At 50.9% G+C, this 13,767-nt stretch overlaps 1 pseudogene across 1 annotated transcript; it reads right to left on the bottom strand.

Annotated features, from left to right (window-relative positions):
- Window positions 1-12,421: 12,421 nt before the first annotated feature.
- LOC306650493 (small ribosomal subunit protein uS17-like) lies at window positions 12,422-13,395 on the bottom strand (annotated as a pseudogene). The gene has a single exon. The product of its transcript is annotated as a small ribosomal subunit protein uS17-like (transcript).
- Between the last annotated feature and the right edge of the window lie 372 nt (window positions 13,396-13,767).

Genomic DNA, 13,767 nt, shown 5'->3' on the forward strand with positions numbered 1-13,767 from the left:
ACGAGCCCCCAGCTGGCCTTAGCTGAAGGGCCGTGAATTCCTATTCCTGCTCAGCTCACTCACTCTGGGGAAAGATGTTCTCACCCCCTGAGAAGTTCCACGTACCCGGGGCAGGGACCCTTCATGTGTCACAGAGACCAAACTGCCCCATTTTACAGCTGAGAAAACTGAGGCAGGAAGTAGTGAGAGGACTGGCCACCGGTGATGGAGTAGGGAAGAGGGAAAGCCAGGTCTCGGGTTTCAGCCCCCTGTAGGGACCACATTCCTGGACTATGAAGTGGGAGGTGGACCGTGCCAACTGTAAAGTGCTGTGCACACCCGCACTGGCTCATCTGGACTATAGGGAGAAGGATGGAGATGGACAGGAAGCTGTTTCAAAGATGGAAAGAGGTGGGAGCCCCTCACTGTCACCCTAGGAGAAGCTTCCGGAAATGACCACAAAGAGGACGGGGACTCGCGGTGGGCGAGGGGTCTGGACCAACAGGATATGAGCAAGAGGGGGGCGGTCGTCCCCCAGGAAATGAACGATCCCGGAGATGGGGCTGCTTGCAGGAAATGAAGGATGGGGGTGATCAATGAAGATGCCACAGGCAGAAAGTGGCAGCAGCCCTAGCCAGGGCACCTGTCCAGTCCCTGGGGAGGACAAGGGCCTGTCACGCAGAGCAGGGCCTGGGCTTCTGCTTCCGGTTACTCAGTGAAGAGTTCCCTCTGTGAAGGCAGCCTTCTTGGTGGCCTCTGTCTCCTCTGCCCCTCCACTGCGGCCAGAGTGGCCTTGTAAAGGTAAAGCTAAGCCTGTCACTCTTGGCTGCAGACTGTCCCCTAGTTCCTGGTTGCTCAAAATAAGATGCACATGGCCATCGTCCCATACCTAGCCTTCCCGTGGTCCTTCTTACCATCTGACATTTTGGCATCTTTTTATTTTTTCCCCCCTACATTTTTGCTGTACAGGGGATTGAACCTAGGGGCACTTAACCACTGAGCCACATCCCCAGCCCTTCTTATTTTTTAATTCTGCGACAGGGTCTCACTAAGTTACTTAGGGTCTCACAAAGTTGCTGAGGCTGGCCTCCAACTTGTGATCCTCCTGCCTCAGCCTCCTGAGTTGCTGGAATGATAGGCGTATGCCATTGCGTCCAGCCACTAACTGCTTTTCAAACGAATGAGTCCAGGCTGGAAGTATTTATTTAGACAAGGCATATTGTAGTTCTGGGCCAGAAGAGATGCTTTAATTAAAAAACAAAACAAACAAACAAACAAACAAAAAACCTCAGTTACATTTAATAAGCAAAGCAAAAAGAGATAGCAACAATTTAAAAATAACATCATGCCAGATGTGAGGCACACACCTCTAGTCCCAGCTATCTGGGAGGCTGGGGCCTGGCCCAAGAATTCCCTTCTCTATAAACCTTCCCTGACCTAGACCCTCTCCCTCCTCTGGCCTCCCCTAATTGTCCCACCCTGAGTCAGGCACAGTTCTCGGCCCCTCCTCAGCCTTTCAGCTTCCTGCCTCTGCTCAGCTCCTGTCATTCCTGGCCCCCAAGTTGCTGGCGGAGGAACCTTCGGGTCCCTTAAGAACCAGGTCAACTTTGTAGCTCTGCTTCCCTCTGGTGGTGAAAATCAGTACTGCATCAAGCTGTGTGGCCCTGAAATCCTGCTTCTCCCAGGTCCCTGTATTTGTATTTGCTAAATCCTGGCGGACCTACTCCACCTCCTGGAATCCTTTTTTTTTTTTTTTTTTTTTTTCATAGAAGTTCAGTGTTTTCTTGTTTCTTTTATCGTTTGCTTTGGTTTGGTGCTGGTGGTAGAACCCAGTGCCTCGAATCTGCTAAGTCTGCTGCTGAGCCACACCCCAGCCCCAAAGCTGAGATTCTTTTCTTTATTTTATTTTATTATTTTATTTTATTTTTTTCCAATGCTGAGGTTCTTAAGACAGGCCCTGGGAGGGTGTCACCACCTCTTTGCCCAGCCAATCACAAATCATGAGGAGAAAGGAATTCACTAAAGAGGCCAGAAATCTGAGGTGAAGTTTCCTGGTTTTTACAGGTATACAACAAATTCAAAGTTCATATACCACTCTGTTGGGTATAGATCTGGAAGGAAAATAACAGCCAATTTGGAGTTTCTGGGGGTAAATCCCCCATTTACAAAGGATATAAGAACCAGTGAGGGGGATGGGGCTACTCTGTCACACAGCCAGTAAGTGACTTTTTTTTTTTTTTTTTTTTTTTTTTTTGGTGCTGGGGATTGAACCCGGGGGGGGGGGGGGTGTTAAGCATCGAGCCACATCCCCAGCCCTTTTAATTTTAATTTTGAGACAGCATCTTGCTAAGTTGCTGAGGGTTTGGCGGAACTGCTGAGGTTGGCCTCCAACTTGTGGTCCTCCTGCCTCAGCCTCCAGTCGTTGGGATCATAGGCATGCACCACCGCATCCTGCTCCTCTGGTTGTGTCTTAAGTAACCAAGTCATGAGGAGAGCAGGTGAGGAGGTGAGAGAGGAAAGAGATGGTGAGGGGAAGGCCCCCTGGAAGATCATGGGGGTCTGGAGTCATGGGAACAGCATGGAAGGGCTCGGTAGGAGAGGGATTGTGGCAGTGAGCCAGGGAGGAGGCTGGGGTGCCTATCTCTAAGATGAGGACCTCAGAGGTTCTGATGGAGGAGGGAGGAAGATGAGGGGGGTGGAACCTGTTAATTCTGAAAGTTCCCAGGTCATTGAGGTGGAGATGCCCAGGAGATGGCTGGGTGGATGGGTCTAAAGCAGGATGGGGCAGGTGGATTTGGGTGTCCTGTGCTCACCAGGTATCACACACGAGCGGCTTCTGGACCAAACTTAGCACTTGGACAGATATCGTTTGGTCTGTACAGTGCTTTTAAAACCTAAACTCAGCAGGGCATGATGGTGCATACCTGTCAGTCATCCGAGCGACTGGGGAGGCTGAGGCAGGAGGATGCAAGTTGGAGGCCAGCCTCTACAACTTGGAGAGACCCTATCTCAAAATAAAAAGTAAAAAGGGATGCGGGTGTAGTTCAATAGTGCCCCTTGGTTCCATCCCTAGTATCCAAAAAAAAAAAAAAGAAAGAAAGAAAAGAAAAGAAAAAGAAAAACTGGGCAGAGTTTTTATCACCGAGTTACTTTTATCAGAAACCCCTATGGTCACTGTTTCCCTTTTTCAGTTCCCAACGGACAAACTCCACTCTCAATCCTGCTTCGAGACTTAAAAGATGGGGAGTTTTCTTGAAGCGGCAGATCTATGTGTGGCCAGCAGGTGTCGCTGGAGGGTCGGAAATCGCCAGAACGCTGTGGCTGGGTGGACCGTGAACTCAGGACCCCAAATTGGACAATTTGAATTGTAGAGAAGCCTCGGAGGAGAACATCAACAAACAAAAGGGGAAGGTAATTACAGATTGTTATAAAGGAAACAGGATGATGTGATGGAGAAGAGTGGAGGGAAGGGACCCAGCAGCCCTTTCCAGATAAGTAAACAGGGGCTGAGGAGGAATCTAATTTTACACAACCAGTTACAGCCAGAACCCCATTTGATGTCAGGCCTGTCGGAACCTGAAAGGGGCTTTTGGCAGTAGAATCGGTCAAGGTTCCAGCCCCTTTTATTGTTTTCTTTTGAGACGGGGCCTCAGTAAATTGCTGAGGCTGGCCTCCAACTTTGGATCCTCCTGCCTCAGCCTCCCAAATTGCTGGAATTACAGGAGTCTGCCACCTCGCCCTGCACAGGAAGAGCAGGGTTTTCAAAGTAATCTTCAGACTGCATCAAACTTTTTCTGCCTTGTGGCTTTTTCTGGGAGGCCAATGGAGAAAAGGAATACAAAATATATCTTTCCTTCTACAGCCTCAAACCTGCATGCCCCAGAACCACCTGGAGAGCAGTTAAGTGGGAAATGGTAATCCTGAGGACTAGGGAGGGAGGCAGGAGGACTCAAATCGGAGGCCAGCCTAGATAAGTTAGGAACACCCTATTTCAAAATAAAATAAAAAAGAGGATGGCAAATGTAACTCAGTGATGGAGGTCAACCCTGGGTTCGATTCTCCCTTCTACCAAAAAAGACCTCATTTCCACTCTAACCCCTAGTAAATTGGACTGCAGATTCCAGAGAGGCCCATGATGTTGGATTTTCCACAAGCTCTAAAGCAGATCTGTGAGGTTCTCTCAGGCTCATGAAGGATCATCAAAACACTCTCACACAGGTGAGCCAACATAGAAATCCTCTCCGGAAAGTTCCAGCAGGCTTCTAGCTCACACTTGCTCATTTACAGAAACATATACACCTGAAACCCCCAAATCTGGAGATGAAACTGGATTCTCCGCTTCTGATGGGTTGAATTCTCGTAAGATTGTAAGTTTCTGCAGTTAAAAACTGTGGCAGGTCCTGAAGCACACCAAGACCCCCATCGTGATAGCAGATCAGGATTGATATGGTGATCAGAAGTAAAATTCCTGCACAAGAAACGACTCAGCGTATTGGTCTAGGGGTTTATATAGCACTGGGTTCACCTCTCTTGGTTCAAACTAATGCTAATTAGAGTTTGAAAAAAGCACCAATGAAGCCCGGTCTTGTGGAGCCCACCAACCGCCTGTAATCGCAGTGTCTGGGGAGGCTGAGGCAGGAGGATCCCAAGTTGGAGGCCAGCCTTAGCAACTCAGCAAGACCCTGTCTCTCAATAAAATACAAAAAAAAAAAAAAAAGACTGGGGGCGTGGCTCAATGGCTAAGCGCCCCTGGGTTCAATCCCGGGTATACCAAAGTGGGTGGGGGGGGAAGCTCCAATGCTATTGGTCCAAACTTATGCTAATGAGGCTTGGAAACTACTAACGCCATTGGTCAATTCTTGAGTCCCGACTTCCATTTGCTCCTGGCAGGTCTGGAAGCAGGCGGGTGGTGGGGCTGCTGCGGCTGGCAGGGACCCTTAGGCTGGCTGAGGGATCTAACCATGAGAAACACTCCCTGGCAGGAGGTGGTGTGGAAGGCCAGGCCACCATAACTGTCGAGAGTCCGACTTCTACCTGGAGGAGTCCTCTTTGTTCCTTGCATTTGCTCTGTAAGCCAGAGGCACTTGACTCGTGAGCCTGGGAACAGAGATGAAGAGGCCAGGTCCCTTATTATAGGTCCTAAGGACGTTATAGGTGAGTGCTGGACACACAGGTTGGCAATCCCAGCCCATCTCAGAGCGCTGCCACAGCCTAGAATCGCTATTTAGTCGTGTGAACCTTATGAGTCACCTCTGTCATGGGATCTCGTGGTGGCCAAGGCTGCTGCAACTGTCCCCTGCCTCTGTCCGCCAGAAGGGATGGGATGAGGTGCCCCAGCAGCTGCTGACCAGAAAGGGACGGGACCTGTGTCTTAGATCATTTTGCATTGCTATAACAGAATACCTGAGGCTGGGAAATTTATGAAGCGTGGAGATTTATTTCTGTCCATTCTGGAGGTCAGGAAGTCCAAGGTTGAGGGGGACCTACATCTGGTGGGGGCTTTCATGCTGCATCACCCCAGAGTGGAAGGGTAAGAGAGAAGGGAAGGGGGCCAAATTTACTTTTTATGAGGTCCCGTTCCACAGGGTTGGTGACACGCCCAGTCCAATTATGGAGCAGACCCCTGAGGACTTAATCAATCACGTCTTAAAGGACCAACTTTGAGGGACCTATTCAAAGTATAACATCCTGACTTGTTTAGGAGAATTTTGTCAGGGTTGGCTGATAGGGAGCGGGTTTTGAAGTGGCAGGACACCTTTCACCATCTGCAGCTCCCTCTTCCGGTTCCTCCTCTACCACTGTCGCTGGAGTTCTTTATTATGCAAAGCAGCTTCTCTGCCTTCTTAGGTCTTGACCTTGTAGCTGGAGAAAGGAGGTCATTAAAGGGTAGACTGGGGAAGGAGAATCCTCTGGCCCCAAAAGAGTCCAGTGCCCTTCACTTCTGGCCACCACGCCAACTCTTTCTAGTGTCATGTCCCCATACACTCAGAGCCCACCCACAGAGAAAATTCAGCGTGGAAAAAATTCAGTTCCCAACTGAGTGAGGTGGAACAGGCTGGGAAATTCCAGCAGCTCAGGAGGCTGAGGCAGGAGGATTGCAAATCCAAGGCCAGCCTCAGTAACTTCGAGACCCTCAGCAATTTAGTGAGACCCTGTCTCAAAAGAAAAATAAAAAGGACTGTGAACTGCGCACAATGTTGCACACCTGTAATCCCAGCAGCTCAGGAGGCTGAGGCAGGAGGATGGCAAGTTGGAGGCCAGCCTCAGCAAACTTAAGTGAGGCCCTAAGCAACTTGGTGAGACCCTGTCTGGAAAAAAAAGAAAGAAAAAAAAAAAAAAAGGCCTGGGATGTGGCTCGTGGTTGGTTAGGTACCCTGGGTTCAATCTCAGGTAGCCAAAAATAAATGAATCTGTTCTAAATTCCAACCCATTTTCTTTTCTCCGGTTGCCCCTCCCCCCACTAGTGAGGAGTGATCCCAGCAGTTGTGCGTACTAGGCAAGTTCTCCATCACTGAGCCCCATCTCCGCCTGCCCCACCCCTGTCCAGCTTACCTTAGTGTCACTTGAGTGACCCTTCCAGGCTAAGCTTATTGTCCTGATTGGGAAAGCACTTTATAGGGTGTTGTTACCTGAGATGAAGCAAAGGCCCCCCAGCCAGAAGAAATAAACAGCTTTTCATTCATGATCAGCAAATTTCTCAGAAGCTTGTCCTATGGATGACGTGCCATGTGGGAACTGAGGACATCCTGGCTTTGCAGGGCAGGGGATGGATCCCAGGGTCTGAGCATGCTGGGCAAACGCTCTACCCCTGAGCCCCAAGGACCTGTCATCTTTCCTCCGCCAGGCCTGGCCCGGGACAGACCCCAGCTGCAGCAGCCCCACCCCTGGGCTCAACCTCCCGCTTCCAGACCTGCCAGGAGCAAATGAAAGTGGGGACTCAAGAATTGACCAATGGCGTTAGTAGTTTCCAAGCCTCATTAGCATAAATTTGGACCAATAGCATTGGAGCTTCCCCCCACCCACTTTGGTATACCAGGGATTGAACCCAGGGGCACTTAACCACTGAGCCACGTCCCCAGTCTTTTTTTGTATTTTATTGAGAGACAGGGTTTTGCTGAGTTGCTTAGGATCTCACTAAGTTGCTAAGGCTGGCCTCCAACTTGGGATCCTCCAGCCTCAGCCTCCCCAGCCCCGGGGATTACAGGTCGGAGAGGAAACATCTTTTAATTTCCTCCCTCTGGCTATAGCCTAGCCTGGAAAGTAAGGATTCCTAGTCTCTGGGCTTCCAGTGAGAGGTGCAGAGGTAGGACAGGAGCCAGCCGGTCCCGCCCCCAGGGAAGGGACAGGAGCCAGCCGGTCCCGCCCCCAGGGAAGGGACATGGCCAGTGCAGAGATATCTGCTGACCACCTCTCACTTTCCTTTCCCTCTCTCAGGCGCTCAGGAAAATTGGGAAAGAATTCCAGTCTGGAAGTTCAGCGGGGCCATTGGCAGGGAAGCCCAGAGCAGCTGGTCAGGAGAGCGGAGAGGAAGCGGGTGGCCAAGCCATTTGTCACAGACACAGGACACTTCTGAGAAGGGAAGAAGGCCCTATTAATAATTGCTTTGGGACAACAGCTTTCCCTGCAAGCGGGTGACCTCAGTAGTCGTGGGGAGCTGGTGCCAGGGGGTTTGGGGGAGGTTTTGGAAGGGACGAGCCCAGGGTCCTGTAGCCTTGAAGGATGTCAGACCCTGTAGAGAAGCGGCCACCCCTGGAAGGTCCGTGTGTGTCCTCCGCAGCTCCACCCCGCCGTTTCTGCCAGGTTCATCTGTCCCTCTCTGAACCCCAGGATTCCCATCTGTAGAAGTGAAGGTGTGTAGGGGCCGGGGATGTGACTCAGTGGGACAGCGCTTGCCTAGCGTGTGTGAGGCCTGGTGACATGGCTTGGTGGCTGCCAACCTGCGTGATCCCAGCCGAGAAACAACAGCGGAGGCGTGGAGCAGAGGAGCTGGAGCTGGGGTGGGCTGGGGCGCAGGGGACAGCACAGCTGGGGGCGGCATGGAGCCCGCCACACGGGCGTGGCCGGCCTGAGTCTAGAGCCACCCGGCCAGGCCTGGGCGCCACACTGAAGCCCTGAGGACTTCAGCCTCCCGCCTTCGGATTGCGCCAGAAAATGTCAGTGGGTGGCGAGGACCCGAATGGAAGTCCAGACCAGAGAGTTGGCCAATAGCGAGGGCACTGTTCCAAGCCCAGCGTAAAATTGGGCCAATAGCAAGAGCAGAGTTCCCAAGCCCTGATTAGCATAAAACTGGACCAACAGCGAGAGCAGAGTTCCAAGCCCAGCATAAAATTGGACCAATAGTGACAGCAGAGTTCCAAACCCTGATTCGCATAAAATTGGACCAATAGTGAGCGCACAGTTCCAATCCCTGCTTAAAATTGGACCAATAGCATAGGTACTTTCCCAAACCCTAATTAGCATAATTTGGGACCAAGGCTGGCACTTTTTTCAAACACCACACCCCAAGCCGAGCCGACCCTCCAGAGACCTCCCCGCAAAGATGTGCAATTGACTTCGATCTCTCGCTTCCCCTCAGTGTGGAGAGAAAGGAAGGAGGCCCATCTGAACGGGCCCCAGGGCTAAGGAGTAGCATTACTGCTTTCCCAAACCCGCATGAGCGAAAGCTCGGGCCAGGAGCCCCAACAGAGGGCTACGTAAAGTCCTAGGCTGTAAGCTCGGTGGGAGAACCTGCTGTCGGGTCCCCTCTTGCACTTGAGATCGGTTCCGTTTTTATTTTTCAATAAAGATTATGCTCACTTATCCTGGCCTGTGGACTTCGTTCCTTCAGGTTCACAAGGACAAAAACTGGGAAAGAAATGGCTGGCGAGTTGCTGTGGTCTGCAGCACAGGAGGACGTGGCCTGCAGAGACCTGCAACCTCACCCAGAGGCCACCCACCAGCAGAACTGGGAGAACCTTTCCTGTGCCAGGAGCCGCCTGGGAAGCCAGCTGCATCTCAAAACTTCCTTTTCAATCTCTTTTGCTTCTCTAGTGTAGTCTTTTTGGAGGGTACTGAGGACTGAGTCCAGAATTCTACTGAAACAAACCTAATCCAGGTTCTGACTTTAGCTCACAGATGGGGGTCTGGGTAAAAAGTCACAGGCAACTGCAGCCCCACAGTGTTGCAGGTCACCTCAGAAACTAAACACCAACTTATTTTTCTTCCCAATGTTCTTGTTGCCTAAATTCAAAGAGTCATAGCCTCAGACAAAGCTGAGCAAATAGTGGAATTTGCTAAAAAATAGGAAAGAGGACAAGAACATACTGCTAAACTACCTCGGTTGCTTCCATAGGGGTTTATATAGCCCTTGGGTCACTGCTATTGGTCCAAATGCTGATTAGGGTTAGGAAACGCACTAACGCTATTGGTCAACTCTCAAGTGCCCGGCTTCCAGTTTCTAGCCCCAGTCAGGAAACGGGAGCTTGAGGTCTCTTTGGTCTGCAGCGCTCCCTGGAGTGGGCTTGTGCTGCAGGGGTCCATGCAGCACCCTGTTCTGGTGGCCGAAGGATGACAGATTGGCGCGCCTTGGCTCGCCTGGGCACTGGATCGACGTGCTTCAGGCCCGTGGTGCCTGTGCGGTGGGCTGCACGCAGCCAGGTGCTCCAGTGGTGGCCACTGCTTCTCAGCGGGACCCTTATGCCTGCTGCCAGTGCGCAGCCAGAGACCGTCGTCACTACCACTGAGCTACGTCCCTACATCTTTCTTTTCTTTGGATACTGGAGATTGAACGTGAGTGCTTCACTCTGAGCTACATCCCCAGTTGTTTTAATGCTTTATTTTGAGACAGGGTTTCCCTAAATTGTTGAGGCTGACCTCAAATGTGCAATCCTCCTGCCTCAACCTCCCGAGGCGCTGGGGTTACATAGGCCACTGCACTTCAGGGGCTGATGCAATTTAAAAATGGGTTATTGTTTTGCACTTAGGCTTCAAAATGACGCTTTGAAATAAATACTATTATTAGCGCTATTTTTCAGAGGAGGAAACTGAAGTTCAGATATTCTCCAAGGACCACACTGAGATGCTGACATGGTTTCCAGGTGCCAAGCCCCACGGCCCCATGAAGCCTGCCAAACAGGAGTGGCAGCCTGAGGCGGGGTGGTCCAGCACCCAGGCCAGCTAATGCACACAGACCTGTCGTCCTGGGTACCCTACTCGTGCCTGTCTGCAGCAACCTGCCTGCGTGGACCATCCCACGACCTCAACCTCCCACTTCTTGACCTGCAGCGTGAAAATGGAAGTAGGGTAGACCTGATTGGACGTCGCGAGTGGAGAATTGGCCAATCGCATTAGTAAGATTCCAAGCCCTAATTAGCATAAATTTGAGCCAATCAGCGTGACCCGGATGCTATATAAACCCAGAACCCACGCTATTGGTGGAGGAAGAAGTATATTCTGGGTTTGTCTGGTATATATTGGGTACAAAGTTTTGTTTTTCAAACTCACTTGGTGAGAATCCAGATGGGAGAAAAAGTTGGTGACCTACTTACTGACATGTTGTGGAACACTTGAGTGCACAGCCTGCCCTTAAAATTGGCGGGTTTATTTTAGAGATTTGTTTTAATGCTCTTTTCATTAACTTGAGGTCTTAGCACCTTTTCAAAACAACATGGTGTTTGAGGATTAAATGAGTTAGTGCTGTGTTAAGTAAATACTGATCTCAGGAGGAGTAAGACTGGACAGAGGACCCAGGGTACAGGAGTGTTGTAAGCGAGCCTGTGAGGGTTGAGAGTGTAGGCCAGTGGGAAAGTGCTTGCCTGGCATGTTTGAAGCCCCATGTTCCAATCCTAGTACTGTGAAGAGAAGTGGCAGCTGGGTCCCAGTGCAGTGGCACATGCCAGTAATCCCAGTATCTATCAGGAGGCTGAGGCAGGGAGGATTGCAAATTTGAGGCCAGCCTCAGCAACTTAGCTAGACCCTGACTCAAAATGAAGAGCTGTGTATGTAGCTCAACAGCAATGTTTAGGCACCCCTGGGTTCAACACCTGATACTGAAAGAAAAATAGTATAATAACCAAATTAAGCTGGGGGACCTTTGAGGTTCTAGGTGGTGGTAAGATAAGCAGATACGAGAGTTTGTGAGGGCAGATAAATGTCCAGCCCCAAATAAGACATTCTCATCCCTTGGTACCCTGTGACCAGCAGGGATTGGTTCCAGGACCCTCCTAGGATATCAAAATCCCTGATGCTCAAGTCCCTTGTATAAAGTGGCCTAGTCTGCATAGAACAAATTCTGCTATACGTTTGGGTTTTTTTGTTGTTGTTTTGTTTTGCTTTTTGGTTTGGCACTGGGGATTGAACCCAGGGGTGCTTTATCACTAAGCCACATTCCTAGCCCTTTTTTATATTTTATTTTGAGGCTTAGGGCCTCACTAAATTGCTGAGGCTGGCCTCAAAGTCGCCATCCTCCTGCCTCAGCCTCCCCAATCCCTGGGATTACAGGAATATGCCACACCAGGGTGCGTGGTGTCGTATACACTTTATGGTGGACCTATAACACCTACTGGACCTAATACAATGTAAATGCTCGGTCTGTAACTCTTCTGCTGCATTGTTTAGGGCAAGAATGGCAAGAAAAAGAAAATCCGGGCATGTTCAATACAGATGCTATCCCCCCCCCCCCCAATATTTTCTGTCCTCAGTGAAATCCCTGAAAGCGGAACCTCAGAAGCACAGCAGGAGCCAGGGGGGCCCTCCCCAAACTCCTCACACCCCCTCCTGGAGCTTGGCTCTGCCCCTGCCACGGAGAGAAAGCAGAAATCCAAAATGACGTTTTCTCGAAGTCTTTCTTCTTTCCTCTCTGGCGATGCGTCAGGCCAAGCCGAGGTCACTTGGTTTTGTTTTTCTCTAATCTGCTTCCAGCTCAGGGGCAGCGGGAGCGCAGAGGCCTAAAAATACCGTGAGCTGCCAGGTTGGATCTCATCAACCTCTGGCCAGCAGGGCACCTGTCCCTCTGCTCAGCACTCTGTCCTCGGGCTGCGCTCCCTCCCTGCCAGCTCGGGGAACTTCCATTGACCCCAGCCAGGGGTGGCATGTGGAGGGACAGTCTGAAATGGAGGTTCCTGGATGGGCTGAGCCCAGCTGGTGGCCTCGGGGTGCAAAGACGGAGCACCTTATCTGGGGTTGTCTTGCTTGGCCTCCCCTGTGTACAGCTGGGACACCCAGGTCGCAAGAGGTCAGGTTTTCGGGTTCTCCTGGCTAGCTGCCTGCCCCTCCCCGACAGCCTTCAAAGCTCTTATCTCACAGAAAACAAAACTTCCAAAGACAATGAAGCCGGGCTGGCTCTTGTGGTGGGGTGAGGGGTGGCCAATCACTTCCCTCTGGGTCTCAGTTCCTTTGGGGTTTGATTTTTCCAAAGGATGTTTTGTAGCTCTCTGGTTGCCTACATTGGTGTGAGGGAGGGGTGGGCAGGAAAGCTGGAGGTGGGGAGTCTCTGGAGGCACATCTCCGTGTCACCTAAAGCTGCTCCGCTTTTGTCTGTGTTCTAGGGATCACCATAAGATTTTTATCTGAAGCTGGGCATGGCAGCGCATGCCTGAAATCCCAAGCCACGAGGGAGGCCGAGGCAGGAGGATTGCAAGTGTGAGGCCAGCCTCGGCAACTTGGTGAGGCTCTGTCTCAAAATAAAAAAAGGGCAGAGAATGATGCCCTATCTATCTGTCCGTCTATTTATCTATCGAGAAGGCTTGAAAACCACCATTTCCAGGATGAAGGGTTCCTTGGTCCCCCACAGCCTGTGATAAGCTATGTCTGCTATCACAGCCCAATTTACTTCCTTTCTTTCTTTTTAAAAATTTTTGTGTTTTGGTACCAAGGACAGAACCCAGAGGCGCTTAACCACTGAGCTACATCCCAGTCTTTTTTTTTTTTTTGGTGAATTGGAAAACGTGTATTTTGCTTTGAGGGCTGGGTAGGTATCTTGTCTTGGAACTTCCGGAACTGCTGCTTGCAACCAGCAGCGGTGGTGACCTTGAGTACCTTGAAGTGGCACCCTGTCTTGCTCAAGGGCCTGCACTCACCCACTGTGACGATGTCGAGGTTCTGGATGTCCCTGAAGCAGGGGGACAGGTGCACAGACGTGTTCTTGTGGCGCGTCTCAAAGCGATTGTACTTGCAGATGTAGTGGAGATAGCCCGGGGGGATTGGAAGGGTCCCCTGCATCTTCAGCTTGGTCCCCACACCAGACAGGATCTGCCTTGGGATGGAGACATTACCAGTGAAGGGGCACTTCTTCTCAACCTTGGTGTCCTCAATGGCCTCTCTTGGTGTCTTTATAGATCAAGGGAGTTTCTTCTTCCCAGTTTCTCCCACCAGGACCCTCTTCTTGTTTTGAAAGATGGGTGGCTGCTTTTGGTGGGCATGCTCCGTCTGAATGTCCATCTTCCCAGCTGCCTTAAAACAAAAGAGCTCCAGCCCTTTTTTTACATATATTTTATTTTGAGACAGGGTCTCGCTAAGTTGATCAGGGACTCAAGTTGTGAGGCTGGACTCCCAAGTCGAGATCCTCCTGCCTTAGCCTCCCAAGCTGCTGGGATGACAGGTGTGCACCATCGCACCCAGTGGTTTGGTTTACTTTTGATGATGCATCCGCCCTAAACGATTTGCTGTTCTCCACTGCCCTACCTTATCCCTGGTCATTTGCACATGATCCTTGATCTCTACTGCTTCTTTCTGATCACCTGGCAACATTGCTCACTCTTGAAGCCACTGGTTAATACTCTTTCCTCCCGGAAGTCTTCCAGACCCACCTCA

Source organism: Sciurus vulgaris, assembly GCF_902686455.1.
Source record: "Sciurus vulgaris genome assembly, chromosome: 19".
In the NCBI taxonomy this organism is placed as follows: Eukaryota; Metazoa; Chordata; class Mammalia; order Rodentia; family Sciuridae; genus Sciurus; species Sciurus vulgaris.